General features: G+C 40.7%; 1 pseudogene; it reads right to left on the reverse strand.

The window, feature by feature from the left end:
• Nucleotides 1-6,014: 6,014 nt before the first annotated feature.
• LOC138846158 (olfactory receptor 8B3-like) lies at nt 6,015-6,964 on the reverse strand (annotated as a pseudogene).
• Between the last annotated feature and the right edge of the window lie 6,955 nt (nt 6,965-13,919).

Consider the following 13,919-nt stretch of genomic DNA (forward strand, 5'->3'; position numbering starts at 1 on the left):
GATTCTTTTTATTTCTGTGGTGTCTGTTGTTACATTTCCTTTTTCATCTCTGATTTTATTGATTTGGGTCTTTTCTCTTCTTTTTTTAGTTAGTTGGGCCAATGGGGTGTCAATTTTGTTTATTTTTTCAAAAAAACCAGCTCTTCGTTTGGCTGATTTTTTGTAATGTTTTTCTTGATTCAATCCTGTTGATTTCTTCTCTGATTTTAATTATTTCTCTTCTCCTACTAGATTTGGGTCTGATTTGCTGTAGGTTTTCTAGATCCTTGAGGTGAATTGAAAGCTCATCTATTTGGTGTCTTTCCAATTTCTTGATGTAGGCACCTATTGATATAAACTTTCCTCTTAACACTGCTTTTGCTGTGTCCCATAAGTTTTGGTATGTTGTGCTGTTATCCTCATTTACTTCCAGAAAGTTTTTGATTTCTCTTTTGATTTCTTCTATGACCCATTGTTCATTCAGGAGCATGTTGTTCAATCTCCATGTGTTTGCGTATGCTCTAGGGATTCCTGAGTTGCTAATTTCCAACTTCATTCCTTTATGGTCTGAGAAGCTGCATGGTATGATTCTAATTCTTTTGAATTTGCTGAGACTTGCTTTATGGCCTAGTATGTGGTCAATCCTAGAGAAGGTTCCATGTACTGCTGAGAAGAATGTAAAATCTTTAGCTGTAGGATTGAACGTTCTGTATATATCTGTTAGATCCATTTGGGCTATAGTGTCGTTTAAATCTACTGTATCCTTGTTGATCTTCTGACCGGATGATCTGTCTATTTCTGAGAGTGGAGTATTGAAGTCCCCCAGTACTACTGTATTGGGGTCTAAGTCTCCCTTTAAGTCCGTTAATAAATCTTTTAGATAAACTGGTGCCCTGTAGTTAGGTGCATATACATTGATAATTGTTATATCTTCCTGTTGAATTGATCCCTTAATCATGATATAGTGTCCCTCTTTGTCTCTCTTAACAGTTTTTGTGGTAAAGTTTATGTTGTCTGATATTAAGATGGCTACGCCCGCTCTTTTTTCATTTCTGTTGGCATGGTATATCTTTTTCCAGCATTTCACTTTCAGTCTGTATGGATCTTTGTTGGAAAGATGTGTTTCTTGTAAGCAGCAAATAGATGGGTTTTGTTCCTTAACCCAATCAGCCAATCGGTGTCTTTTAACTGGACAGTTCAGGCCATTCACGTTCAAAGTGACTAATGATAAGTGGTAACTTTGCCCTGCCATTTGCCAAAGATAAGTTCTAATATATGCTTTGAATTCCCTGTGATCTTTTGCTGTGAGCTTTCCTTCCTTGGTTTCCTTCCTTTACCTTCTTTCATAGTGATGACCGTGTTTCTGTGTTTCTGTGTGTAACACATCTTTAAGCATCTTTTGCAGGGCTGGACGAGTGGCAACAAATTCTTTCAATTTCTGTTTGCAATGAAAAGTCTTTATTTCACCTTCATTCACAAATGATAGCTTTGCAGGATATAATATTCTGGGCTGGCAGTTGTTCTCTCTTAGTACCTGGGCTATATCTCGCCATTCCCTCCTAGCTTTCAGAGTTTCTGATGAGAAGTCAGCTGTGAGTCTGATTGGAGATCCTCTGAGAGTAATCTGACATTTCTCTCTTGCACATTTTAGGATCTTTTCTTTATGTTTCACGGTGGAGAGTTTAATTACAACGTGTCGTGGTGAGGATCTCTTTTGGTCGTGTTTATTAGGGGTTCTGTGGGCTTCCTGTACTAGGATTTCTCTGTCCTTCTCCAAACCTGGGAAATTTTCTGCTAATATCTCACTAAAAAGGCCTTCTAATCCTTTCTCCCTCTCCATGCCTTCAGGAACTCTTAGAACCCGAATGTTGGGTTTTTTAATAGTATCCTGAAGATTCCCGACAATATGTTTCAGATTTCTAATTTCCTCTTCTTTTCTTTGGTCTGACTGTATCCTTTCCTGTTCTCTGTCTTCTAAGTCCGATATTCTCTCTTCTGCTTCACCCATTCTGTTTGTAAGGCTCTCTATTGTGGTTTTCATTTGATCTATTGAATTCTTCACTTCAGTCACTATCACAGTTTCCTGTTGTACTAGTTGTTTCGTTTCATTTTGATTCCTCCTTAATATTTCATTTTCACGAGAGAGATTTTCTATCTTGTCCATTAAGGATTTGTGTAGTTCCAGAATTTGTTTTTGAGAACTTCTTAATGTTCTTATCAATTTTTTGAGATCTGCTTCTTGCATTTCTTCTATGTCATCATCTTCATAATCTTGAATTGGGGTGTCTTTTTCATTTGAGGGCGTCATGGTGACTTCCTTGTTTTTATTACCTCGGTTTTTGCGTTTGTTATTTGGCATATTGAAGATATTTGGTTTCTTCACTGTGGTGCTTTTTCTTGTTATACTATGACTCTAGATTAAGTGGACTATCTGTTTTTGATGGAGCCTTAGGGCTTGAGATGGGTGTGGCCTGAGAGCTCTGTTTGGTGTGCCAAAGGTGACACTCCCAGGTTAGGCGTGGTAAATCTCTCTCTCTCTCTCTTTTTTTTTTTTTTTTTGATTCAAAAGGGAAGTTATTCTGCACAGCTGAACGAAGTTGGAGGTAGTTAGCAGGCAAATGATATACCCACAGGAGCCAGAGATCAGAAGCTCTTTCCCAAGGACCACACAGGGAATCTGTTCGGCCCTCAGAGTGGGCTCAAATTCTCCTTCAGCCTCCCACTGGGTTGCCAAAGTTACGGAATTGTAGCGTCTCTGGAGAGTGCTCACGTGAATTCCGTGAGTTCTCTCCCCCACCGTCTCTTTTTTCACAGTCTCAGTTCAGTAGCACCACAAATTTACTAGGTCCTAATCTCCTGTTAATTCGCCCCGCCCAGAGTCAGGTTTTTCTGCTAGGCTCAGGGCCGGTGCAGACCTGAGGTCACTCTGCTTATGACGTATGTCCAAGATGGCGCCTGCTCTTTGTCTTGCTCGCCCTTGAGAGGTGAGCGGAGAGAGAGAAACCCGTGTCCGTACTAGTCACCTTTTTTTTTTCTCTCTCTCTCTCTCTCTCTTCCAGTTAGCCTTGTGAACTTCCCCCCCGGGGGTCGTTCCCTCTAGTCTCCTCTCTCCGCTTGCCTGCCGGTGTCTCGGGCTATTGAGGTTCGGCTCACCTCGCGTTCCAGCGCTGGTGTGTTGAGTCTGCCGCTGATGTCCATTATTTTTAATACACTTTAAATTTCAGTATGGTTTCAGAGTGCAACTGGAGACCATTATGCTTAGTGAAATAAGCCAGTCCCCAAAAGGTAATCTTCATATGTTTTCCCTGATTGGTGATAACTAATATACAAAGTACACAAAAATTAATGTATAAGAGCAAAATTTTGAGATTTGATTTGTGTTTAGAGCCCTTACCTATACTCTTGTGGAACAGTGGTTTTTCCACTTAACTACTTGTTGAACTCTATATAGTAAAAAGCTAATCTTGTGATTATAAAGTAAATGGAAATTATGTCATTCTAAAAATGAAAAGATAAATAAGAAAATAAGGAGAAGGGAAGTTGAGAGTGAGGAAAGGAGAGAAGTGTGGGAAGTGTCACACTCTTCAAACTGTATGCATGAAATATATGAACTTTGGGGCCAGCGCTGTGGTGTAACTGGTGAAGCCTCCAACTGCAGTGTCGGCATCCTGGTTTGAGACCAGCTGCTCCTCTTCCAATCCAGCTCTCTGCTATGGCCTGGGAAAGCAGTATAATATGGTCCAAGTCCTTGGGCTCCTGCACCTGCATGGGAGACCCGGAAGAAGCTCCTGGCTCCTGGCTTTAGATAGGCACAGCTCCAGCCATTGAGGTCAGTTGGGCAGTGAACCAGAGGATGGAAGGCCTCATTCTCTCTCTGCCTCTCCTTCTCTCTTTGTGTAACTCTGACTTTCAAATAAATAAATAAATCTTTTTTTAAAATTTTATTTATTTAATTTTTTTTGGACAGGCAGAGTGGACAGTGAGAGAGAGAGAGAGAGACAGAGATTAAGGTCTTCCTTTTCCGTTGGTTCACCCTCCAATGGCCGCTGCAGCCAGCATGCTGTGGCCGGTGCACCATGCTGATCCAAAGCCAGACGCCAGGTGCTTCTCCTGGTCCCATGCGGGTGCAGGGCCCAGGGACTTGGGCCATCCTCCACTGCACTCTCGGGCCACAGCAGAGAGTTGGACAGGAAGAGGAGCAACTGGGACAGAATCCAACACCTGGACTGGGACTAGAACCAGGTGTGCCTGCGCCACAGGTGGAGGATTAGCCTATGGAGCCATGGCGCCAGCCTAAATAAATAAAGTTTTAAAAAATATATGCAATTTGCTCTCTTTGTATAATTTTTAAAAGATTTTATTTATTTATTTGAGAGGTAGAGTTATAGACAGTGAGAGGGAGAGACAGACAGAAAGGTCCTCCCTCTGTTGGTTCACTCCCCAAATGGCTGCAACTACCAGAGCTGCGCTGATCTGAACCCAGGAGCCAGCTGCTTCTTCCTGGTGTGGGTGCAGGGGCCCAAGTGCTTGGGCCATCTTCTACTGCTTTCCCAGGCCACAACAGAAAACTGGATTGGAAAAGGAGCAGCCAGGACTAGAACCAGCACCCATATGGGATGCCAGCACCTCAGGTAGAGGATTAGCCTACTCTACCATGGTGCTGGCCTCTGTATAATTTTTAAAAAGAAAAAAATAGGTTTAAATTTACAAGCAAAAATTATGAAGTAGCATAGAGAATTCACCTATGTCCCATGCCTAGATTCTTCTAATATTAATATCTTATATTAGTTTATTTGTCACAATTAATGAACTACACCTAGTTTCTCCTATTTTTTTTAATCCAAACTCTGTCTATGCCTCCCACCATTGTCACCCTCTGTAAATCACATCCCATGTTCATATTTAGGGATTTTTTTCAGCTCTCATATGTGAGTGAGATCATGGAATATTTGTCTTGCTGGGACTGGATTATTTCACTTAGCAGGATGTCGTACAGTCTATTTTCCTGCAAATGGCATGATTTCATTCATTTTAATGGTTGAATGATATTCCACTGCTTCTATACCACACTTTCTTTATCCAGTCATCTGATGAGGATACCTTGACTTGTTCCAGTTGTTTCTTTTCCTGTATACCACATGCATATCCTAATAGGTACCTGCCCTCCACCATACCACTGCCACACAGCCCTCACTCTGCAGGGTGGTCACTGTCTCTGGGATTTTACCACAGATACTCGCACTGCCTAGAGTGTTCCTTGTGCTTGGTTCCCTCTTGTAAGTCAGTTGTCACTGTAAATGTCACCTCCTCAAAAAAAAAAAAAATCCTGATGACCAGTGTAAAGTAATCACACAGTATTCTCTGTATCTTCGTATCCATGTGACTGTGCATAACACATTAAGGGTATATCCTCTTATATCTGCTCACTCATCATGTCTCCTCCTAATGAACACCTGCACTCCATCTCACCTTGCTATGAGCAGTAACCCTGTAAGAGCACAGACACCTTGTGTTCACACCCCCACAAGATCTTTGAATTTAAATAAAACCTAGTGCAGGGTAGATGCTCAATAATATTTGCTTATGAAAATGCCACATTGTTTATATCATATAAAACTCATGAGAAAAAAGGAAGAAAATAATAAAGAGAAATATGAATGATAATGAATTAATATTTTGCATCAATCCAGTGAAAAGAAAAAATTCCTCCACTAATGATTCTAAACACTTGTAATAAAGTTCTTCCCAGTGAACACATAACATGTCCATGTAGTTGTATTTCTACTCTGAAGACCCAGCAGTTAGTCTCATCCAGCTCTTTAGCCTTACATAATTATAAATCATAAAATGAAGCTGTAGGACAATGGAAGGGATGACTCTCAAACTCTCTGAAATGATGAAATTGACATCTGTAACTAATTTTCCTTATTACTAAATCATTTGAATTTTTATTATGAGTCCTTACTCATATTTCCATGAATTTATATAACATGTGCTTAACTAGGAATTGACTTCTGTAACAAAACAGCTTCACGTTAGAAGAGGACACTTTTCTTCAAAGTCTTAATGCAATGTGAATGTCTTTGTTTCTCAAACTGTAGATGAAAGGATTCATCATTGGCCCCACAATGGTATAAAAAGTAGTGGACACTTTATCATGAGCCAGAGACCCAGCAGACGAAGGTTTAAGGAACATGAATGCTGCAGATCCAAAGAAAAAGCCAACAGCAATTATGTGGGAGCTGCAGGTACTGAAGGCTTTGGACCTGCCATGGGTAGAATGGATGTGGAGGATGTTGGGGAGGATCCAGGTATAAGAAGCAAAGAGTGTGAGACTGGACGTTGTTACATTGATGCCCACCACAATGAAAGCCACCAGCTCATTGACATAGGTGATTGTTCAGGACAGCTGAAAAAGTGGATAAATATCACACACAAAATGATTGATGATGTTGCCATCACAGAAGGTGAGTCTCAGTATGCACATAGTGTGGGCCATGGCACCCACAAACCCCATTGCATACACACCCACCGTCAGCATGAGGCATACCTCAAGGGACATGGTGTTCTTGTACAACAGGGACTTGCAGATGGCCACATATCGGTCATAGGCCATCGATGTCAATATATAGCACTAATCAATTACAAAGAAGGAGAAGAAAAAGAGCTGAGCCATGCACTCAGCATAGGAGATGATGTTCTGTTTCAAAAAACTCATCAGAATTCTGGGGATTATGACACAGGAGTAGCAGAGATTGACAAAGGACAGGTTGAAGAGAAATTAGTACATGGGGGTGTGCAGATGAGGGTTCAGACCAATCAGAACAATCAAGCCCAGGTTCCCCACCACAGTGACCACATAGATTGCTAAGAAAAGGAAGAAGAGAGGCAGCTGCAGTTCTGGCTGTTGAGTTAATCCCAGCAGGATAAACTCAGTCACTGAGGAGTCATTTCCCAAAGCCACTCTTCCCTCAGACATATCTGTGAGAAGTGGAAAAATAGGAATATTAAAATGTTGACTCCACTCACTTGAGTCTAATGGGAGTGCAACACAGAAGAGGTAGTGTACTCCAGCTGTACCCACAATAGAGAAGTTAACTAAAGCCCACCCTCTATGCAACTTCATTTTCTACAATTTTTTAACTGAATTAAAGTGTAAAGATGAATGTAAAGAAACCTATAGGCAATTTCTGTAGGAAGGAGATCCAGGGACTCTTTTTCACTCTTGACTCTGCAGCATCTCCAGTCCACCTGTGCCTTCTTCAGGGTCAATTGTGGTCTCACATGAAAGGGGATGGTGCATTTTGAGGACTCCTTGGTTTCCACAAAGAACATTTTGGAGGCAAATAATGGGAAAGATACATCAGCACTCACCATTCTGCCACAGGAGTCAGGGGAGGGCCTTTTTAACTCTTCATGCTTAATACACAGGGGAAATTAGCTTTGATTGATTGTAGAAGCAAGCAGCCCAGAAAAGAGATTTACATTTGCTTTGAGCAAGTTGGCAACTGAGATAGCCAAATCACATTCCTGTCTCCCAGGATCTGGGAAGCCATAAGACAAACAGATCAAGGATTCTCACAGTGGCTCTCCCTCGAGTGTCTTCACAGCTTTGGGGGTGTTAAATAGCATGTACCAGCACCAATAAAGCCACTTGCTAATATGACTCAAAGATGTTTATAAGTTAGGAAATCCAAGGGACCTAATTAAAAACTGGAAAACCAGTGTTTCTCCAGTGATTATCCCAGAGGTCAGGCTTTCTTTCAAAAGAAAGGCAGGGTAACCTCTCCTGCTTCCACATTAACTCTTCATATATGAAATATTATAAATTCATCTGTTTATTTTTCTTATTCTTCTGATATCACATAAACACATATCCTACTCCAAAAATCATTTGATTTTAAGCTCCTAAAGAGCAGCAATATTACCCATTTTCTGCAATGTTACTTCTGCAGCAACTCAGAGAAATACTTGGAACATCTGTTAGGTACTCAATAAGTATCTGGCATATGCGTTAGGTACTCACAAAATAAAAGAATAATTGAATTATAATTTCCTCTACATCTTTCCTTTAACCTACAGTTGCTAAGAAGTATTGTTCCTCAAGCAGAAATTTAAGTAGTCTCTGTGTTTATACTTATAGACCTGAATGTAGCATAGGAAAAACATTGGGTAGGGCACGTATACACTTAGAGGCCACCAAAGAGAACGTCAGAGTTGAGGTAAAGAGCACAGTTAAAGACTCACGTTTCTCTCCTTTCTGACCCTCATATTGAGAACTTGCACAGGCTCCCCGAGAGGTCCCATTGTCTCTCCCCACAGGACTACAAGAGCACAAACTCAGGGGCTGGCACCATGGCTCACTTGGTTAATCCTCCACCTGCGGCACCAGCATCCCATGTGGGCACCGGGTTCTAGTCCCGATTGCTCCTCTTCTAGTCCAGCTGTCTGCTGTGGCCCGGAAGGGCAGTGGAGGATGGCCCAAGTGCTTGGGTGCCTGCACCCATGTTGGAGACCAGGAAGAAGTACCTGGCTCCTGGCTTCAGATCAGCACAGTGCTGGCAATGGCAGCCATTTGGGGAGTGAACCAATGGGAGGAAGACCTTTCTCTCTGTCTCTCCCTCTCACTGTCTGCAAATCTACTTGTCAAATAAAATTAAAAAAAAAAAAAGAGCATGAACTCAGAACAAGACCAGAATTGGATCAATATAGAAACCTCTCAAGTGCAAAATCCAAGGATCTGTTCATCAGGAATCACTTAAGATTTTTATTTCTTTATTGGAACAGAATTGAAATAGTGAAAATGTGAAGTAAGAAACTATTGTAGGTGAAAACCTAATGTAAAGAGCTTCATGTAGCAATTATATTTTTAATTCATCAGCTTATGAATTATTTTCAACAAGTTGTCCTGAATTAACAATGCCACTGTGAGTAGTTCTAAGAAATAGACATGTGCAATAAGTTTACAAGTGAATATTCACCAGAACTTATAATTTGAATTAAAAATAGACAAGAACTTCCCAAATATACTAACCCATATGTTTTAGTAAATGATGTTGTTGTTACAAACAAATTTAGAAAAAATAGGAATGTTGGTTAAAAAAAAAAAAAACACAGTCAGTTTTGAATATGGTAGAATCCAGTTACCAACTAGACAGCCACACAGAAATACGTGACAGGTAAATGCAAAAATAAAGGGAGCTAGAAAGGTTAAAATGTGAGGAAAACATATGGAGATGATTGCCAGAAATACTATAGGACGAGGGTAGCATTTGGCCTACTTCTTAGACAGTTGAAATGCCTGTGTCCCACTTTGGAATCTCTTGACTCAACCCCAGACTCTGGTTCCTGATTCCAGCTACTGCTAATAATGGAACCTGAGAGGCAGTGGTGATCCCTAAAATGGTTGGATTCCTGCCATGTGTATGGTAGACCCAGATTGACTTCCTGGCTCCTGGTTTCAGGCCCATGGCCATTAAAGTCATTTAGGGAATAAACCAGTTGTTGGGGGCTTTTTCATTAACTTTCTCTCTTTTTGTTTCTGTCCCCCACAGCAACTCTTAAATTAGTTAATTATTTTAGTAAATTCATGGGATTAGGTGAGTAAAAAGAAAGAGCAGAGGCAAGAAAAAAAGTGAAACCCCTATTTTTAATTTTACTATTGGGATAATTTAAAACACCATCGCTACTAAAATATATCTCAATTGCTATTTTCAGGATCTTCAAAATTCGTCAGGGAAAACTTGCAATTGAGCCCATGAGAGTGATATTCCTTAGTCTACAACAATGATGAAGACCTTAGTGATTAATTAAACTGTGTGCTCACTATGAAAATGTTAACAACTCTTATTTAGGTGACACAAGAGTCAGAAATATTCCCTGGAAGTTTATGCTACATCAAATCACATAGCAAGAAATATTTTATCCAGGATTCTAATGTAGAGCTTAGAATTAAAGTCATTATTTCCCTGCAATATAATCTTTTTTAGTCAAGTCTTTGCCGCTGCCTTCATTCCTACAATAACTCCTGGGAATCATTAATAATTTCTCCATTTCTATACATTTGTCATTTACAACTGCTATATACACTCATAGCTAATACAGAACAAAGTATCAGGTATTGAGTCCCAGCTCTACTTCCAATCTAGCTGCCTACCAATACACACTCTGGGAGGCAGCAGGTAATGGCTCAAGTAATTGAGTCCCTCTCCCATATGGGAGATACAGGCTTGTGTTCCTAGCTCCTGGCTTTAGCCTGGGCCAGCCCCAATTGCAGTGAGCATTTGAGTAATGAATCAAAGAATGGGTGATCTCACTCTGTGTCTCTTCTCTATCTGCCCCTGTCTCTGTTTCTGCCTTCCATCCTTCCTGCCTTTCTCTTTCTCTTTCTCTTTCTCTTTCTCTCTCTCTCTCCCTATCCCCCCTCCTTGACAAATAATCAATAAAAATGTAAAAATAAGTACAGAAATTGTCAACAAAAAAGAAAAAAGAAAGCTAAAAAGACATTGAACAATGTTCGAACAATGTATCTGAAAAAGGCTTAATATCCATAAAATAAAAGGGACTCCTAAAACTCAATAGTAAAAGTAAAATAAAATAGTCTAATATTTATATGAGTTTAATAGACATTTCCATAAGGTAGATACATGTATAATGGACAGATTGTATATGAAAAGGAGCTTCAATATCAAAAGCTGCTTCAATATCACTGTGAAATTGTACTGACAATAAGAAAACATTTTTGTTCTTCATCCAGGTATTTGTCAAGGACAGATGTCTTTCCTGCTAATGAGATTGCAGATGGCTAGGGCTCCTGGATACTGACAGGATGGGGACTGGCTGCATGGGAAACACTCATGTGAGTACATACAGCTATCAGCCCTATTCTCAGTCCCACTCTTTGGTCCTCAGGGAGAAAGGAGATGTGGAATATTGAGTGGGTCACCAATAGCCAATGACTTAATTAATCTTGTCTATTTAATGATACGTCCAAAGAAAACCAAAAGGAAGGAATTCAGGGAGCTTCTGAGTTGGTGAACAAGAACACATCTGCTTGCCTCATGATGCTCCCCAGCCCTACAGGAATAAAGCATATGTACTGAGGACCCTTCCAAACTTCTCTTTAGCATCACTTTCATCTGCTGTTCCTCAGCTGTATAACCCGTGTGTAAATAAAGAGCTTTCCTGAGTCCTCTGAGCCATGATGACTCTCATGATCATGCTGATCATGATCACCTTCATGATGGAACATGAGAATGGAAAGTGCAACTGATTTAGAGCCAGTCGGTCAGAAGCACAGCTAACAGCCTGCCCTTGCACAGGCTGTGCTTGGGTTGTTCTTGTGACACTCACCCACAACCTGAGATTTAACACTAAGTTCTGATAGACAGGGTCAGAATGGAGGTAAATTATAGGAAACCCAGGTGTGAGAGAATTGGTTGGTGGGGAAATACCTCACACACCTCACAGAAATGTTTCATGTTGACTGTGAGTATAGAGAAAAACAACTGGAGTTGTCCTGTTGTAGAATGGTGAGCACTTGGGACTCTTAATCCAGAGAAAAACTGTTCGTTTTATGCAGTATTAGTATTATGCAATACTAGTGTCAATTTTTAAAAAAAAAATCATATAATCATTGGGGCGCCGATTCTGTCCCGGTTGCTCCTCTTCCAGTCCAGCTCTGCTGTGGCCCGGGAAGGCAGTGGAGGATGGCCCAGGTGCTTGGACCCTGCACCCACATGGGAGACTAGGGGGAGGTGCCTGGCTTCTGGCTTCAGATCCGCGGCATGCCAGCCTTGGCGGTCATTTGGGGAGTGAACCAGCAGAAGGAGGACCTTTCTCTCTCTCCCTCTCACTGTCTAACTCTGCCTGTCAAAAAAAAAAATCATATATTCAGAGATACAGGTCCAAATGTACATGAGATTTTATTTTGGAATAGCAGAAGGGTTGCAATCCAGCTTGGGCATGCTATCAAATTCCTGGATACATCTGAGGAAATCAGGACAAAAGAGTAACTTTTAGAGAGTGAAGTAGATGCAAGCTCCTTTCAGTAAAGCTCACTGGGCAAAGAACATAGTGCAGGAGTGAGTGTTTTTTCCTCCTCAGATGCAGTTCTTCTAGGCAACTTTACTGATACCAGGACCTTGTCTAAAATACTGCAGGCCAGAGAAATTTGCTATGATAATATCTGGTATAAGGAGAAGTGCAATACACAGGTGTTTCTGGAATGAACATAAAATACCTCTTCTTTATAGATAAAAGTTTATTTATTTGAAATGGAGACGGGAAGAGAGAAAGAGAGACAGCATTTCCACACACTGGCTGATTCTCCAATCCAGGGCTGGACAGGCTGAAGTCAAGAACCAGGAGCTCTATCCTGGTTTCTCATGTAGGTGGCAGGAACCCAAGTACTTGGGCCATCATCTGTTGTCTCCCAGGTGCATAAGCAGGAGCTGAAGTGGAAGAGGAGGAGAGATTTGATCCCATGCACTCCCATATAGGAAGCAAGCATCTCACACAGCAGCTCGATCCACTTGTCGCAATGCCAATTCAAGATACCTTCCTTAGGTACACCTGTCATTTGATTTTTATCAGGGTTTTGACACAAATGGTTCCAATTTGTTATTGGTCATTTCCACACTAATCTTCAGGGAAATGCTACCAAAATCAAAATGATATATCAATTTCTACCTCAAAGTGGCTTTTATCAAAAAACATAAAATATAACTCATTTTTTTAAAAGAATGGTGGGGGTAGGGGAAGGAATAATACCTTATAATGTGCTTTAAAAATTTTGGAATTCCTGGGGTAGGCATTGTGGCAGAGCAGGTTAAGCTGCACCCTGGGATGCCAGCATCCCATGTAAGTGCTGAATCAGTTCCAGGCCTGGCTGCTCCACTTCCAATCTAGCTCCCTGCTGACACACAACACAAGGTGACCCAAGGGTTAGGACCCTGCCACCCATGTGGGAGACAAGAATGGAGTTCCTGGATTCTAGATTCCAACCCAGGCCTAGGCCTTGCAGTTATCTTCAGAGTGAAACAAAAGATGGACAATCTCTCTCTCTCTCTCTCTCTCTCTCTCTCTCTTTCTGTGTTGTTTCCTCTCTTCTGCCTTTCAAATAGATTAAAAAATTAAAAGTGCATTCTAGCTAGAAGAAGAATATATTTTCAAAACAACAAGTGAAAAGAAAGCGTGGGAAGTGAAATTGCTAGGTTAAATGGGAAGGTTAGGTTTAGCTTTATTTGAATCTGACATTTTTGAAAGAAACTCTACCATGTTATGTCTCCTCCAGCTAAATATGAGTGTTGAGTTTATCCATATCTTCACCAACACTGGGCATCATTGCTATTTTTATTTACTGTCATTCTAATGAGTACATAGTTGTAGTTCATTTTGATTTTGATTTGTATGTACTTAACACATTGTGATAGTCAACATCTTTTTCACACACTTATTAGCCATTTTCATGGCTTCTTGAGTGAAATGTCAGCCTAGATTTTGTGCCTATTTTATGACTTGGCAATATCTTTTCTTTATGTTAACTTTTAAGATATGATTAAGAACATAAAAAGTCACACTAAACTGTGAGAAATGTGTATTTTCAAAATGTGTATCAGACAAAAAGATAGGGTATGTGTCGAGATTTCACAAATAAGACCAGTGTAAGCAAATAATGAAGGATAGAATTAAAAGGGAGAGAATGATCCTGCGGGGGAAACAGGACACACAGCAGACTCATAGAATGGTAGCGCTCCTGCCTCAGAATTAACCCTTGGGACATTCGGATCTGGCTAAAAGGTCCATAAGAGTCTCACAGGCATGGAAAGCCATGACACAGTGGCAAAAACAATCTAAATGAAAGATCCTGGTGAACAAGACCCCAGCAGAAGGAACAGGCCATCAAGGAGGGAGGTGCCTTTCTCTGAAGGGAGGAAGGA

Source organism: Oryctolagus cuniculus, chromosome 1, assembly GCF_051225735.1.
Source record: "Oryctolagus cuniculus isolate XC-2025 breed Fujian yellow rabbit chromosome 1, ASM5122573v1, whole genome shotgun sequence".
In the NCBI taxonomy this organism is placed as follows: Eukaryota; Metazoa; Chordata; class Mammalia; order Lagomorpha; family Leporidae; genus Oryctolagus; species Oryctolagus cuniculus.